This window comes from Heloderma suspectum, chromosome 1 (genome assembly GCF_057233095.1).
Source record: "Heloderma suspectum isolate Gila_16-S chromosome 1, 16-S_ref, whole genome shotgun sequence".
Lineage (NCBI taxonomy): Eukaryota > Metazoa > Chordata > Lepidosauria > Squamata > Helodermatidae > Heloderma > Heloderma suspectum.
The window spans coordinates 22,051,936-22,066,039 of NC_139458.1; the positions used below are offsets into that span (position 1 = coordinate 22,051,936).

The window sequence follows — 14,104 nt, forward strand, 5'->3', positions numbered from 1 at the left end:
GTGTTAAAAAAAAAAAAAGCGAGGGGGGAGGGGCAGGGCTGTAATGGCCGCCGAGCACCTACCTCTAGAATGTTCTCGCGCCGACTGAACAACACCGTCGCCAAGGCTGGGATCAATCAGCCGCCGGCGAGGCCACGCCCGCTCCGCCGCGGGATTGGCTCAACGCTCGACTTCGCTCTGTCTCATTGGTTCCGGGCGCTTGTCACTCAGGCTGCTCGGTCACCTCCCCTTGTGCGTTCTTTCGCTCCCTCCCTCCCTTCCCCCACCCCCTTCGTCTCCGCCGATCGAAGAACTACCAGCGCCCAAAAGGACATCGCGTTTACAAGGCGAGCCCGGGTCTCGCGAGAGTTGGGGCTGAGGGGAAGAATGAGTCAGTGCTTGGCTGAGGGAGTGGGGGAGGGGTAGTAGGAGCAGAGCGTGTCGAGATGGGGTGGGCGGGAAGAGGCGTCCTCCTCGCTTGCCTTCTGCAAATTCATCCTTCTGGAGAGTCGTACAGGCGATTTCTTCCCTTTCTGTATTCATTAATATATCGACTATCACTGACGTACTTAAAACAGCGACAAAAACGGGAGACGTGCAATATTTAAAAAGCGGGTGGGGGGGGGCACGCCCGTCTACATTGTAAGAATGGGAAATATGAAATTAGATGGCCCCCTACTCAGACCCATGTACACCAGTAAAGCCTGCCTGCCTCAACTTGCCAGCAACTGATGCATCCCTTGAGGACTGTGGGATATGGTTGAGGGCATACAAAAGATGCTTCTAGATGTGGCTTGTGGCACCATCGCCCTGCCTCGTTCACAGAATTCTACAGGGGACTAGATGCGGTCGTCTTCCGCTCATAGCCCTCATGAGTTTCCCTGCCACCTCTTTTCCCCTCATGGCAGAAAATCCGTTAAGGAAGGAAAGATGGAATAGCTGCACAATGCCTTCTGGCCATTAGCACGAAGAACCGTCCATCTTGAAGCACCTTTATTCAGTTCACATGGAACATTGGCTGGGCCTGTTGGCCTCTAGGGCCATACTAGACCTGACACTGAGTGCTTCCAGACGCGTATTTTAGAGCACCATCCCGCTGCCTCATTCATGGCATTTTACTGGTGTGTGCCTGTGCGCTCTTGTTTTTTTGCCCCACTCCAAATTCCCTCTCAGCTTGAGACGGTCCATAACAGGAGATTCACGCTGCAGGAGCCACATGCAAGGACCTAGTATTTAGTATCTGTTTCAAAAGAACATAAGAGCCCTGATAGATCAGACTAAGTCTCCATCCTATTTCCAGCTGTAGCCATTCCAGATGTTTTGTGGGGGTGTTGTTTGTCCCAGGAACTGGTATCTAGAGATATGTAGCCTGTAAACACTGAGGTTAATGCTGATTTGTAGGGCATGACGTCTGCACTTGTGGGAGTTTGCTTGTCTCATGCACAACTCCCCAAGTCCAGCTATCATGCTGTGGCTAGTGCTGCAACCTGCCCCTCTAGTGCCCCCTTACCTTCACCATGGATTGTTAACGTTTGTTTAAAATAGTATTGACAGTAACAAAGGTAATGGAAAGAATAAGGGCTGATTCTCCTTAGGTTTTGTACCTATGCTGAAGTTGCAATTTTCCCTCCTCGTTACTTTTGTTGATGCTGCCATTTCTTTTCCTGACTGCCATTATTAAGTACTGGGAATGTATGTGCAAAATGTTTAAAGTGGAAATAAATAAAGGGCAGGGCCCTTTAAAGAGTAAACATGATGGAACAGCCATTGGAAATAACTATGCATGCAGGTGAAATGTGCTGAAAAGGCAAGGTGCCCAGAGACACAAGGAAGACAGTAGGGGAGCAGCTGCTGAGACATCTGAATTCTTGAGCCTGCTTTGTAGATACATTTCAGAATTCAGCTCTGAGAGCCAATTAAAATATTTTCCAAACCACATGTAGAGCCCTAATCAGGAGACAAGGACAGAGGCCTTGATTTTTCTTTTCCTTTAACAAAATCCACATTTGCTAATAACATCCCAATGCCCCAAAATCAAAATGTCAGCCCTCTAAAATGGCAAGACGGCTTAAAAAGAAGCAGGGCATTTTTAAATTTTGAAATACTGATGCAAAGGACTAATTTTCCTTGTGGTTTCTGTGTCACTGGCATGAAATGATGTGTTATTTATTTATTTGGATTATAGGTTAGAGTATATCCTTATCTCATGGTTCTGCTCATAACATGAGATAAGGATATACTTTAACCCATATGTCCTGAGACAGATGATGCTTAGTTGTTCAAGGCCACCCACTCAACTCAAGCTGCAGCTATCAAGGAATGGGTAGATAGTGATCCCTGCTGTACTCTTCTCAGTGGAGCTGGTATTGTGGAATGGGGTAGTAGAAGACAAAGGATTGGTGAAGTCTCCAATATTATTGCATTTGTCCCACATCGTCAGGGAATTCTGGACAGGATATGTCTGTCCAGCACCTCTAACATTCCTTTCTTCTCTGCACCTATTGCTAAACCATTGCGTTCCCACTCTCATAATCTTATAGCTAGACTACTTAACTTTTCTTTGCTGGCTTTACAACTTTGCTGCATCTCTGCTCTTGACTTTCAGGGAGCCATCAGATGTTACAGAAAGTGCCACCAGCTGCTTTCACAGTTGCTTGTGCATTTAGCTGGCAGTGTTCCTTAGTAATGCTTGAAGGGAGCTTGCACAGGAAATTTGCACATCTTCCCAATGGAAGATGTGCAAAGCTCCACAGCCTGTGGAGAGGTATGGGACAAGAAAGAGTAATGAGGTGGAAAATTGGTGGTTGTGATAAAATCCTTTGCTTTGTTTGTAAGTGCACGAATGAATGTTTCCCAAAACAGGAGAATGTTTCTTAACCTCCCCTCTGCCCCGAATAGTAAGATAGTGACATTTTGGTTGGTCCTAAGAAAAGTATAAGGAAGGCTGAGCGCCGAAGAATTGATGCTTTCGAACTGTGGTGCTGGAGAAGACTCTTACGAGTCCCCTGGACTGCAAGGAGGTCAAATCAGTCCATCCTAAAGGAAATCAACCCTGAGTGCTCATTGGAAGGACAGATACTGAAGCTGAAGCTCCAATATTTTGGCCACCTAATGCGAAGAGAAAACTCTCTGGAAAAGACCCTGATGCTGGGAAAGACTGAAGGCAAAAGGAGAAGGGGACGGCAGAGGATGAGATGGCTAGATAGCATCACCAATGCAATGAATATGAACTTGAGCACGCTCCGGGAGAGAGCGCAGGACAGGAAGGCCTGGTGTGCTATGGTCCATGGGGTCACGAAGAGTCGGACACGACTGAACAACAACAACAACAAGAAAAGTATTGCCTAACTGATTTTGGATCTTTTTCCTCATGGGCAAACATATTTCTTTTTCATGTGCCTTGAAAAATACCATATTTAACTGTTCAGGGCAGAATCTACTACCAGAGAAAGATGATTTTCCATGACCTGAAGAGGAACTTTGTGTCTGAGGTTTCCATTCTGTCCAACCACTGGATAAAAAGGTAAAGGTGTCCCCAACCAGTCGTGTCCGACTCTAGGGTGCGGTGCTTATCCCCGTTTCTAAGCTGAAGAGCCAGCGCTGTCCAAAGATGCTTCCATGGTCATGTGGCCGGCATGACTGAACACCGAGGTGCACGGAATGCTGTTACCTTTCCCGCCGAGGCAGTACCTATTTATCTACTTGCAATTTCTTGCTTTCGAACTGCTAGGTTGGCAGAAGCTGGGAACGAAGACGGGAGCTCACTCCGTCACGCAGCACTCGGGTCTCGAACTGCTGACCTGCCGACCTTCCAGTCTGCAGTTCAGCATCTTAACAACTAAGCCACTGTGGCCCCAACCACTGGATAGTACTGCACAATTTGGCTTCAGTTAACTATTTTACCTGGTGCTCCATCTAAAATTAATCTCCAACTTTGCCAATGTATAGACTGTCATGTTTCTCTTTATTTCTGCTCTCTGCCTAGCCAGGAACCTGTGTTTCGCCCAAAGCAAGGGACAGATCTGAGTTACAGCTGACATTTATATTTTCAGAAATGGGGTCAGCCATTGCTTCTTTCTCCCAGAAAGCTAGGTATAATCTGATACTTGCAAAACCTATCAGAGACTAATTAATTTAGTCTGCAATCTTCATACCTGGAAAATCTTGGGCTACTGGATCCTTAGCCCCTCTGCTACTTTGAAAAATGGCAGTGTGATAATAATGTGATGGGAAGTGAACTGACTGAAGGTCACTTCTAGCCCTGGTCACTACAAGACTGCTGGTTCTTATTTAATTTTTCCCTAACCAGAATAATGTTTCTGTGACTGCTGGTAAAATTTGAATCCAGCCTTTTTGGTAGGGTATGTGTGTCGCATAATGCCAGTTATGCAAAACTGTTCAGAGTAAGAGAAGAACCGTTCTGAGAGTTTACCATGCAAAATAAATATTTATTATTGCTATTTACAATATCTGTATGCCACCTTTAAGCGAAAATTCCTCTGAGGCGGCGTACAAAACTTAATATAAACACAAGTTGTAATAATAAAGCAATAAACCTACATCTGAAATCAACCATTCATTTTAAAAACAGCTACAATGAAAACATAATGTTCAATAAATACAAAACTCCAATAAATATTTAGACAACAGTACCTAAAGCAATTCACCACCAGCCCATAAAACCTCTCTTAAGCAAAGCTGAGAGAAAACGAGTGTATCTTAAGAGTTCTTCTAAAAACCTGTAATAACACAGGGCCTGACACACCCCAGTTGGCAATGTGTTCCACATCCATGGGGTCACAGCCAAAAAGGCCTACCACTCCTTAGTACTTGCCAGTCTGATTGTCCCCACTGGTGGGCCTATGAACAGGGCTTTGGCAACTGACATCAAAGTGCAGGCCGTCTGGATGGATGAAGGTATAAAGTAACTTGGCCCCAAACCTTTTAAGGCTTTGAATATGAAAACCACCACTTCAAATTAGGCTTGGAAACACACTGGCAACCAGTGCAGCTGGTGTACTAGATGTCACATAGCCTGCCATGCCCCCCCCCCCCAATATTAGGGAGCCTGCATTCTGCATCAGCTGAAGTTTTTGAGCCGTCTTCCAGGGCAGTCCCATGTAGAGCAAATTACAATAGTCAGTCTGGACATCACCACTGCATGGATAACTGAAGCAGGTCTATCCTTTCCAGGTTAGGCTGCAGTTGGTGTACCAGCCTAAGCTGGTTAAAAGTACTTCTATCTACTGCTGTCACCTGGGAACTCCCAGACTGTGTACTTGGTCCTTCAAGAGGAATGCAACCCCATCTAAGACTGATTACAAACCTCCATCTGGAATAGTCAGTTTCCCACAGCACCTCTGTCTTGTCTGGAGTAAGCCTCAGCCTCTCATCCACCAGCAAACCACCTCCAGATACTGATCCAAGAATCCCAAAGCCTCCCTGGGACAAGTAGATTGAAATGAGAGGCAGAGGGGTATATCATCTGCATGCTGGTGACACTTTAGCCCAAATCTCCATGTGACTTCCCCCAGTGGTTTCATGTAGATGTTAAAAAGAATGGGAAGTAAGATGGAACCTTGCGGCAATCCACAGGCCAATGACCATGGGGTGGAACAGGAGTCTCCCAGCACCACATTCTGAGAGCGCTCCTCCAGGAAGGATTGGAACCACTGTTACACCATGCCTCCTAGGCCCAGCCCAGAGAAACGATTCATGTTTGATGGTACCAAAAGCCACTGAGAGGTCCAGGGGAAATAACAGGGTCACATCCCCCTGCCCACTCCCCAGCATACGTCAATCTCCAGGGCGACCAAGGCTTTTTCCATCCTATAACCAGGTCTAAAACATCAGTATCATCCAACAGTGCCTGGAGTTGAGAAGCCATCATCCTCTCCAACTTCTTGCCAAGAATGGCAAATTAGATGCTGGGTGGTAATTACCCCAAACCACAAACTCTAAACTTGGCTTCATTGTCTTCTTACCCTTTTCTTTTGTATGGGCACTCTCAGTATAGAAGTCTTTCTGGTCTGTATTTTCAGTTGATTAAATTTCAGAATGTGAGGGGACTTGTACATTGCTATAGCACTGAAACTGGTCAGTGTTAAATAGAGGTGGTCCTGCTGCTAGATAAGATTCTAAGGTAGATGCTTCTGATGGATTTGGGTAGTACGTTTGTGTAGCTGCTTTTCATTTCAATGAGGTGTGTGCTAGAAAAATTCCCGGTGGGTTGTTCCCCTTATTAGCGATATGTGTTTGTGGGTGTGCAGATGCATTTGAATTTTGTACTCCAGACATCAAAACGTCTTGGGACAACCTTAACTATAAAATGAATTCTCAACAGAAATTAGTTAATTACTGGGCTGAGGCAGGTGCTTCCTTTCCCCTTAACCGCAAAAGTTCCAGAGAGAGAAAATTTCTCATTTGTAGGTTTTTGCTGGTATGACATATGCATCTTTTTGATTTGAAAGAAACTTAAAAACAAAAGCAGAGGCAGCTCATAAGATACAAAGGTGGTATGTGTCCCCCCCGCCAATATAAAACCAGACTATTATTAACGTGGCAGGTCATGGTGGCACACTAAAAATTAAATTGGACTCCCTGATAAAAATAAAGCTGAACAAGCCTTTGCTACTGCTAAAGAATGAATGTATGTTTTCTCTTCCAGTGCAGCTTACAGCCAAAAGACCTCCTCCATCATGGCTGCTGCCCTAAATATGCATCCCTTTTCAGCCTGCTGAACAGCAAGTATTTTAAGGCAACAGAACTTCAGCCTATCAGATATGCATGTGATGCTCTTTGAATCAAGAGAGGTTAAAAAAGAAAAGGAAAGAAAAAGACAATTATTCTAAGGGAGGTCTTAAAATGTGCCCTTGAAATGTGTGGTGAAATGCTGCATGGCATTAGGTGGAGGCTTTTAAATGATCTCTTAAACTGAATCGCAAATCCTTCTAAAAATAAGCAAGACCTGAACGCTGTCTCAAGGTAAAGTATCCACTCCAGGGAGGGATGCAAGAAAAATACAGCCAGAAACCTCTTTACTCAGGAAGCTGCCTCAGCATGACATTTGCTGAATGTCCCCTTCAGTTTTGTAATGCAACACTTCTGTTTAATCAATTACAGGAGTGAAAAAAAAGCAGTCCTGCCAGTGCCATTTTATTGTCTGGCGCAAGGGGAAAATGCTACCCTCAATTTGCTGTTGCTTGACACAATGAACAAACATTCCAAAATAGGGCTTAGCAGTGCTGGAATGTACAATCAACCTTCATTCTACACTGTAATAAACTGGCATTAACTTAAAAGAGCCCTTTGAAAATGTTGGCCCTGCAGCATACCGCATGCACTGTGTCAGTATGAATAAATTCTGTAAAGCCGTGTCTCCCCAGCACGAACCAATAACAACATTGACTTAAAACAATTATATGACTAATGCTTGCTTTGTGGTACTGGCTTGATCAAAACAAGAGTAAAAAATTATAACTGATACATCTCAGTTCCCAAAATGCAATGCCAATTATTTTAATCTTATTTGACAGTATTTATTTATTTTGTTTATATCCCCACCTTTCCTCCAAGGAGCTCAAGGTTCTCCCCAACATTTTATCATCACAACAACTATATGAACTGGTTAGACTAAGAGGTAGTGACTGGCCCAGGGTCACCATCCAGTGGGTTTCATGTCTGAGTGGGGATTTGCACAGGGGTCTTCCCGCTCCTAGTCTGAAACTCTAATCCAGGATACGCAGTGTGGTGCCCAGGGGTGCCAATACACCCCTGGGCACCTTTCTTGGCACCCACCAAGGTGCCCTACCCCTCCCACTTAAAAACAAATTACATATTTTCTTACCGGCAGCTGGGATTGCTCTGAAATAGGTTTCTGTTGGTGCAGAAAAATGTGGGTTCAAAGGAGCTGTTTAGTGTGTTTGTGGCTCAGGCCCCCCTTCTGCCATGTACTCAGTCTTTTGAGCAGGTCACTTGTCCTTTCCATGCCTCCCATGGCAACCATTTTGTGGTGGTGCCCAGGACAGTTTCTGAAATTGCCAAATATGCCCATGGCCCCAGAAGGTTGCCTACCTGTGCTCTAATCACTTCACCACAGTGACAATTCTGCATTAGGGTGACCACGTATGCATCACCAAAAAACAGGGCACATGTTTGCATAACACTTGCATATGTTAATTTATATGTATAGATGTAAATGTAGAAAGTATTGCTATAATTGAAATAGTACATCTCACCATAGTGCAGAAAACTGTGACCAGGTTGCCTACTGCTGCCCAGGTGCTAACTGGTAATGGTCAACAGTTCTTAGGGATGTTTATCTTTAAACTAGAATTGCACAGGATAGCCCTTCAAATAGAGGGTCCTCTCTAAAAGAGGACACATGGCCACCCTATACTGCATTTATATACAGCTCTTCAAAATTGATTTACAAAAGCTGTTATTCCCATAGAAAGGAAATGGTGCTTCCACCGGATGGGGATGATGAGAGTTGCAGTTCAACACAATCTGGAGGGGTAGGCTATTGTAGAGTAAACTGATACAAGTATACAGTAGGTGAAGGACTGTTGAGCAGTGTGTAGTCTGTGTGTGCATAGGGCAGGGCTGGGGAACCTGTGGCCCTCCAGATGGTGCCGGACTACAGTTCTCATCATCCCTGCCCATTGGCCATGCTGGCTGGGGCTGATGGGAGTTGGAGTCCAACGACATCCAGAGGACCACAGGTTCCCCAGCCCTGGTGTAGGGGAAGGTAGTCAGTGATGATTGCTGTGCAAATTGGAGTGTTGCAAGCATGTCCCTGTTTTCATCTCTGAAATGTTGTAGGGTATGACACTGTTGTGGTGAGAGCAAAATCTCGCTTCCACCCCTGCCGCTTGGTAGCCTGGCCCTCACTGGCAGGAATCCGGGGGGGGGGGGCGAGGTTGCAATGTGCACACTGCATTCCTCTTCCCCCACCCCAGTCTTCGCAATATACAAGTCCTCCCGCCCCACGCACTCCACCCATCATAATGACAGGCATTTTGCTAGTCAGTATAAAAGCGCTTATTGGAGCATCAGATGCGAAGAACACGAAACAATTAGAATGCTAAACACGAATGCAATAAATAACCACACACTCTTTTTAACAGGAGAAAGCCAAGAAGGAAAGGATGTATTGCACCATGAATGGCAAGGAGGTGAAAAGAAATGCCTAAGAAACAAAACAGGATGGAAACCTTTGAAATCAATCTGAAGAGATGCGTTATGTTTTAACCCTTCTGGGTATGCATTTTGCCTGATATGGACTCCTTGCAGTGTTTCTTTTTTGATTCAAACATCATTTGATGCATTTTTCTTTTTTTAGTTTTCTTCTTTCTCCTGACACTGTCATTTTAATTCTGGGGGGCGGGGGGGGGAGAGCATCCCCATGTTTTCTTTGCATGCTCATGCTGGCTCATGCTACCCCTCTTCTTTCTCTACAATCTGTGAGGAGAGGAGAGAGGGAGAGAGAGAGAGGAGGTTTGGTGTGAGCTTAGCTGCTGCAGGGCAGAGTAGAAATGCAGAACTTAATGAGCCAAAGGTCATGTGACTGGAACAGGCTGCCAGGTTCTTTGAACGCTTTAGTGGTTTGTAGCTCAAATATTTTTTCTGGCAATAGGAAATCATTTTCCAAACTAAAAACAAAAACAAACCCTGAATGATACTTCCAATAAAAGGAGGTTTGGATTTTTGTCTTTTGCTTTCCACAACGTATATGCTGTAAAACGCAAACCAATATGTAATATTTTTAAAGGATTGGACAAATGAATGCAGGATAGGTCAGTCAATGGTTATTGGCCATGAGGGTTTGGAATAAAACCTCCATGCATCAAGGTATTATATCTCTGATTACCAGGTACTAAGGGAAAACAATAGGGGATATCTCTCTCCATCCTGTTTGTGAGAATCATTGAAGCATACATCTGACCACTGTTGCATACAGGGCGCTTGGTGGCCTACCAAATCTGACCTACCAAAGCTTTGATCTGACCTACCAAAGCTATTCTTATGTCATGTTCCTATGGAAGGCAGTCCTTCCACAAATAGCATGTGACTTTTTATATTATAGAATATACTAGAATTCTTGGAAAATTCAAGGGTGAGGCTGCAGGTATAGATCCAGACTGAAAGTCTTGAAATTTTTGGTCTCGCCGCCATCAGACGAGCAGTTGGTGGGGATGCTGTAGCTTTCACGCCCTGCTTGTGAATGTCTAGAGCAAGGATGTGCAACACACAGCCTTTGAGGCACATGCAGCCCCACCACCACTGAAATTCACGGGAGTGGGGGGAAGCAAAATTGTTGCTGGTTTTCAGTGGCAAGCCACTGCAGAATGTGAATCCGGTGGTGGCGGCAGTGGTTTTGTCACTGGTGCCCTATGGAAATCTACATGGCAGCAGTGACAAGATTGCGGCCCATGGTACAAAAATGGCTCCCAGACCTCCCTCAGTTGCCCACACTTGGTCTAACAGCATCCGACTGGGTGCTGTGGGGAAAAGTATGGTGAGCTAGATGGATCTTTGGTCTGATACAGTAGGGTTTTTCTTTAAATGACATCTATATGCCTACAGATGAGAGCTTATCAAAGACTTGGGAGTGGTAATGTAGAATTGCCATTGCTCGCGACAGACACTTTGATTTTTGTATTCCACCACGGTCTCCCTAGTCAAACCAGTTTTGCTGGATTTTTAGTTCTTCAAGCTGCGGCCTGAAAAAGACCAGCAGCACAAAGCAAACATCTATATCACTTTTCAGTGAAACATTTATGAGTGTCTGTTGGATAGTTCCCATGAAGAAAGACCCCCCGAAACATACACCACCACCCCGAAACACACACCACCACACTCACATGCTTGGGGAACTTTTGGAACTGTTTTAAAATTTGGAGAGGGGGATAGTACTTGAAAAGATCAGCATATAACCACTTATTTGATCAGTTAGCCCTTACAAAGGAAAAAAATGCAAATTTTATCTGATGGGTGAAATTGCTAAACCACAAACTGCTCGCAATGGAGTAGATCCACTGAAATGAATGGGATGACTAACTTCAGTCACAATTCATTTCTCATGGGTTATGTTTTCATTTTCATCATATTGTCACTCACCCTTCCTGCAATGAACTCCAGTTCAGGCTGAGACCATTTTATCTTCACAGCAACCCTGTGAAGTAGGTTAGGCTGAGAAAAAGTGCCTGGTCCAAAGTCACCCAGTGAGCTTCATGACGCAGAAAGGTTTTCTCCCTGGTCCAAAGATCTCCCTGGTTCAAATTCAATACATGACACAGGCTTTCTTTGTAGGCCTCCAATGCTGGTGAATTATGTATGATGTTCCATAGAACTGACTTCAGCTCTAGAGAAAAAAATTACAAAATGTTTTAAAAGGTTTCTATGTATGTTCATGTGTAGCATTATCTATCCTAGCTCTAACCATTTACTTTGCTCTGTTTCTCTCTCTATATGCAAACAGGGTTGTATTTACTATGGTAACCAATCCACTGCTATCAAGAAGTCACTGGAAAATGCATAATAGATGCTGAACTTTGTCTCGGAGTACCGTTAGATATAGCTTGGACAATCCTGCAGCACAGGAAGATCTAAAAATGGGATTTCTTTAAGAATATATAGGTTTTTGCCTTTATATAGTAGTCTTTTGCAGATGTAGGCACTCTAATGCATGCATATTTTAATTTTCAATTTATCATGTGCCATAGGCAATCTAACCAAAGCAACCTGAGGTGGTGGACAGTAAAATTTATAGGAAAACCACAGAAGGTAATCAATCAGTCAAAAATTGGGGAAAATATCAAATGAAAAACAATAAACTAAAAAACTAATGACATTAAGCTATAACAAGGGATTCCGAGACATGCCATATTTAACTAGTCAGCACCACCTATTTACCAAGGCTTTCTTAAACACAAACATTTTCACCTGTCCTGCCAATGAAATGCAGGGAAGAAAGAGGCCCAATAGGTCACTTGGGTAGACTATTCTGCAGAGTTGGTGCTAGTACTGAGGAAAACCTGCTCTGTACCCTCATTAATTCTAGGGAGCATAAGGATGTACAGAGGATACAGAAGTCTCAGGATGTGCAGTCACTGTGTTGTTGAGAGATCGTACTTATGCCTCTCCAGTATGGAGCACAAGGGAAACAAATTTCTGCAGGTTCTGCAGTGGAACTACACAGGGTTGATTGTCTTACAGCTGTAGTCCTCCTCCCCGCTCTCTGGAGCTGTTTTACAAATGGGTTATTTGAGAGAGAGAGAGACAGAGAGAGCGCTGAACAAACACATGAGCATTCATGCACCCCATTGAAAACACACAATACATCTGTAAGAATATATCAAGCCATTCGGGGAAGGGCATGGGAGTGGAACTAGTGCTGCCAGCCAATCAGCTAGCTGTAAGCCAATCAGTGCTGGGCACAGCTGGGCACCAGCCAATCAATGCTCTGTACAGCCAGTTCTGCAGCAAAACTTGTAGGACTAGCAAAGACAGGAGAAAGTTGGGTTCACCTTGCCAGTTGTAAGGGCTGTTGTGACTGCTGTGTACTGGTACATCTGTAACCATATACACTTACTGTAGTAAAGGGTGGGAGCAAGGCCTCCATGGTTGACTTAAGCAAGCAAGTATGTGCAACTTCAGATAGGCAGGAAGCGGTCATGCTTGTGTTTCCCCAGCGCAGCTCCATGTGGCCAAGGGGTGTGCCTAATGTGATGTCTTTCCACTGAAATAAATGGAGATACCTACCTTTGCCCCACTGTCTACAGTCATCATCACTCATGAGAAGGGTCAGGGCATTTAGCTGAATGCATAGCCCTGGAGAAGGACAGATTGATACAACTGCTCTTGTCTTGATAAATGCAATCCAAATGTGCTTTTTTAAGCGTGTTTTGTCATTTTGAACCAATCTTGCAAATGCTTTATGAGAATATTCAGAAAAAAGGTCAATTGAGTTGGAGTTTTGATCTGGACACTTACTGAAGGATGGGTTTCCAAGTGCTCAGACCTATTAATCAACTCATGTAGGCTGCAAAGTACAAGAAAGGCTTATGTGAATTGACTTTCCACCCCCCATCATCTTCATATCTCAGAATGGCTCAGGTATGCATGTGCTAGTTACATCCAGACTGGACTACTGTAATATGCTCTATGTAGGGCTGCTTTTGAAGACCTTGGGAACTTCAGTCCATACAAAATGTGTCCACTTGTATCCTTAGAGCTAGATAGACAGATCATATCACACCAATCTTGTACCAACTGCACTGCTTGCTGGTGCATTTCTGGGCCCAATTCAAAGTGCTGGTGTTGACCTTTAAACAGAAAGGCACTAAATGCAACAAATGAGTGGGAGAGAAATTGTTCTCGGATGTGCCTGAATATGGGGGGGGGGCATTTCTGAGAATAGTTTATCTCAACCTCATTTGTTGACCTTTAAAGACCTATATGGTTTGGGTCCAACTTATTTGAAGGACCCCTACACCTGTATGAACCTGCCTATGCTATAAGATCATCTTCAAAAGCTCTACTTACTTGCCTGCTGCTGAGATCACTTAGGTTTCTGGGCACTTAAGACAAGGCTTTCTCAGTGGTGGCTCCTCCCCATTGGAATTCCCTCCCAAGTGATATCCATCTGTGGCTGCTTTGAAGGGGGCTTTAAAAACATTTAAGCTTGTTCTCTTTGGCTTTTAACTGAAAATGTATCTATGGTATTTGCTGCTGTTGGATATTTGATGTTGCATTGTAACTGTTTTTATATTGTAAGTCGCCTTGGGAAGTCCATGGTCTTGAAAGGTGGCTAAGAAATATGGTAAAGAAACAAATTCTTAAATAAAAATATGTGCAACCCCCTGCCCCACTGGTCATCTTTTTACTAAATTAAAATGCTCCAGTGATGGAGCCTGTCCTCTTTGGGAAGGTTCTTCAGCCGTGGAAAGCTAATGTGGTGGGGAAGAAGGAAGGAAATTAATGGCAAGTTCATTTCATTTATTATATTTCTATACCACCCTGTAGCCAAAGCTCTCTAGGCAGTTCACAAAAATTAAAAACCATTAAAATACATTATATAAAATATAAAAACATTTACGTAATGACACTGAACAAATAACAC

General features: G+C 44.1%; 1 long non-coding RNA gene across 2 annotated transcripts; it reads left to right on the forward strand.

Annotated features, from left to right (window-relative positions):
- The first annotated feature begins 262 nt into the window (after positions 1-262).
- Positions 263-13,847, forward strand: LOC146357003 (uncharacterized). Of its 2 annotated transcripts, none has more exons than XR_014788300.1 (4): positions 263-326; positions 6,652-6,963; positions 9,108-9,240; positions 11,462-13,847. It is a non-coding gene; the product is annotated as an uncharacterized LOC146357003 (long non-coding RNA). The 2 variants fall into 2 exon arrangements; XR_014788299.1 differs by having other exon boundaries at positions 279-326; positions 6,647-6,963.
- The last annotated feature ends 257 nt before the right edge of the window (positions 13,848-14,104 follow it).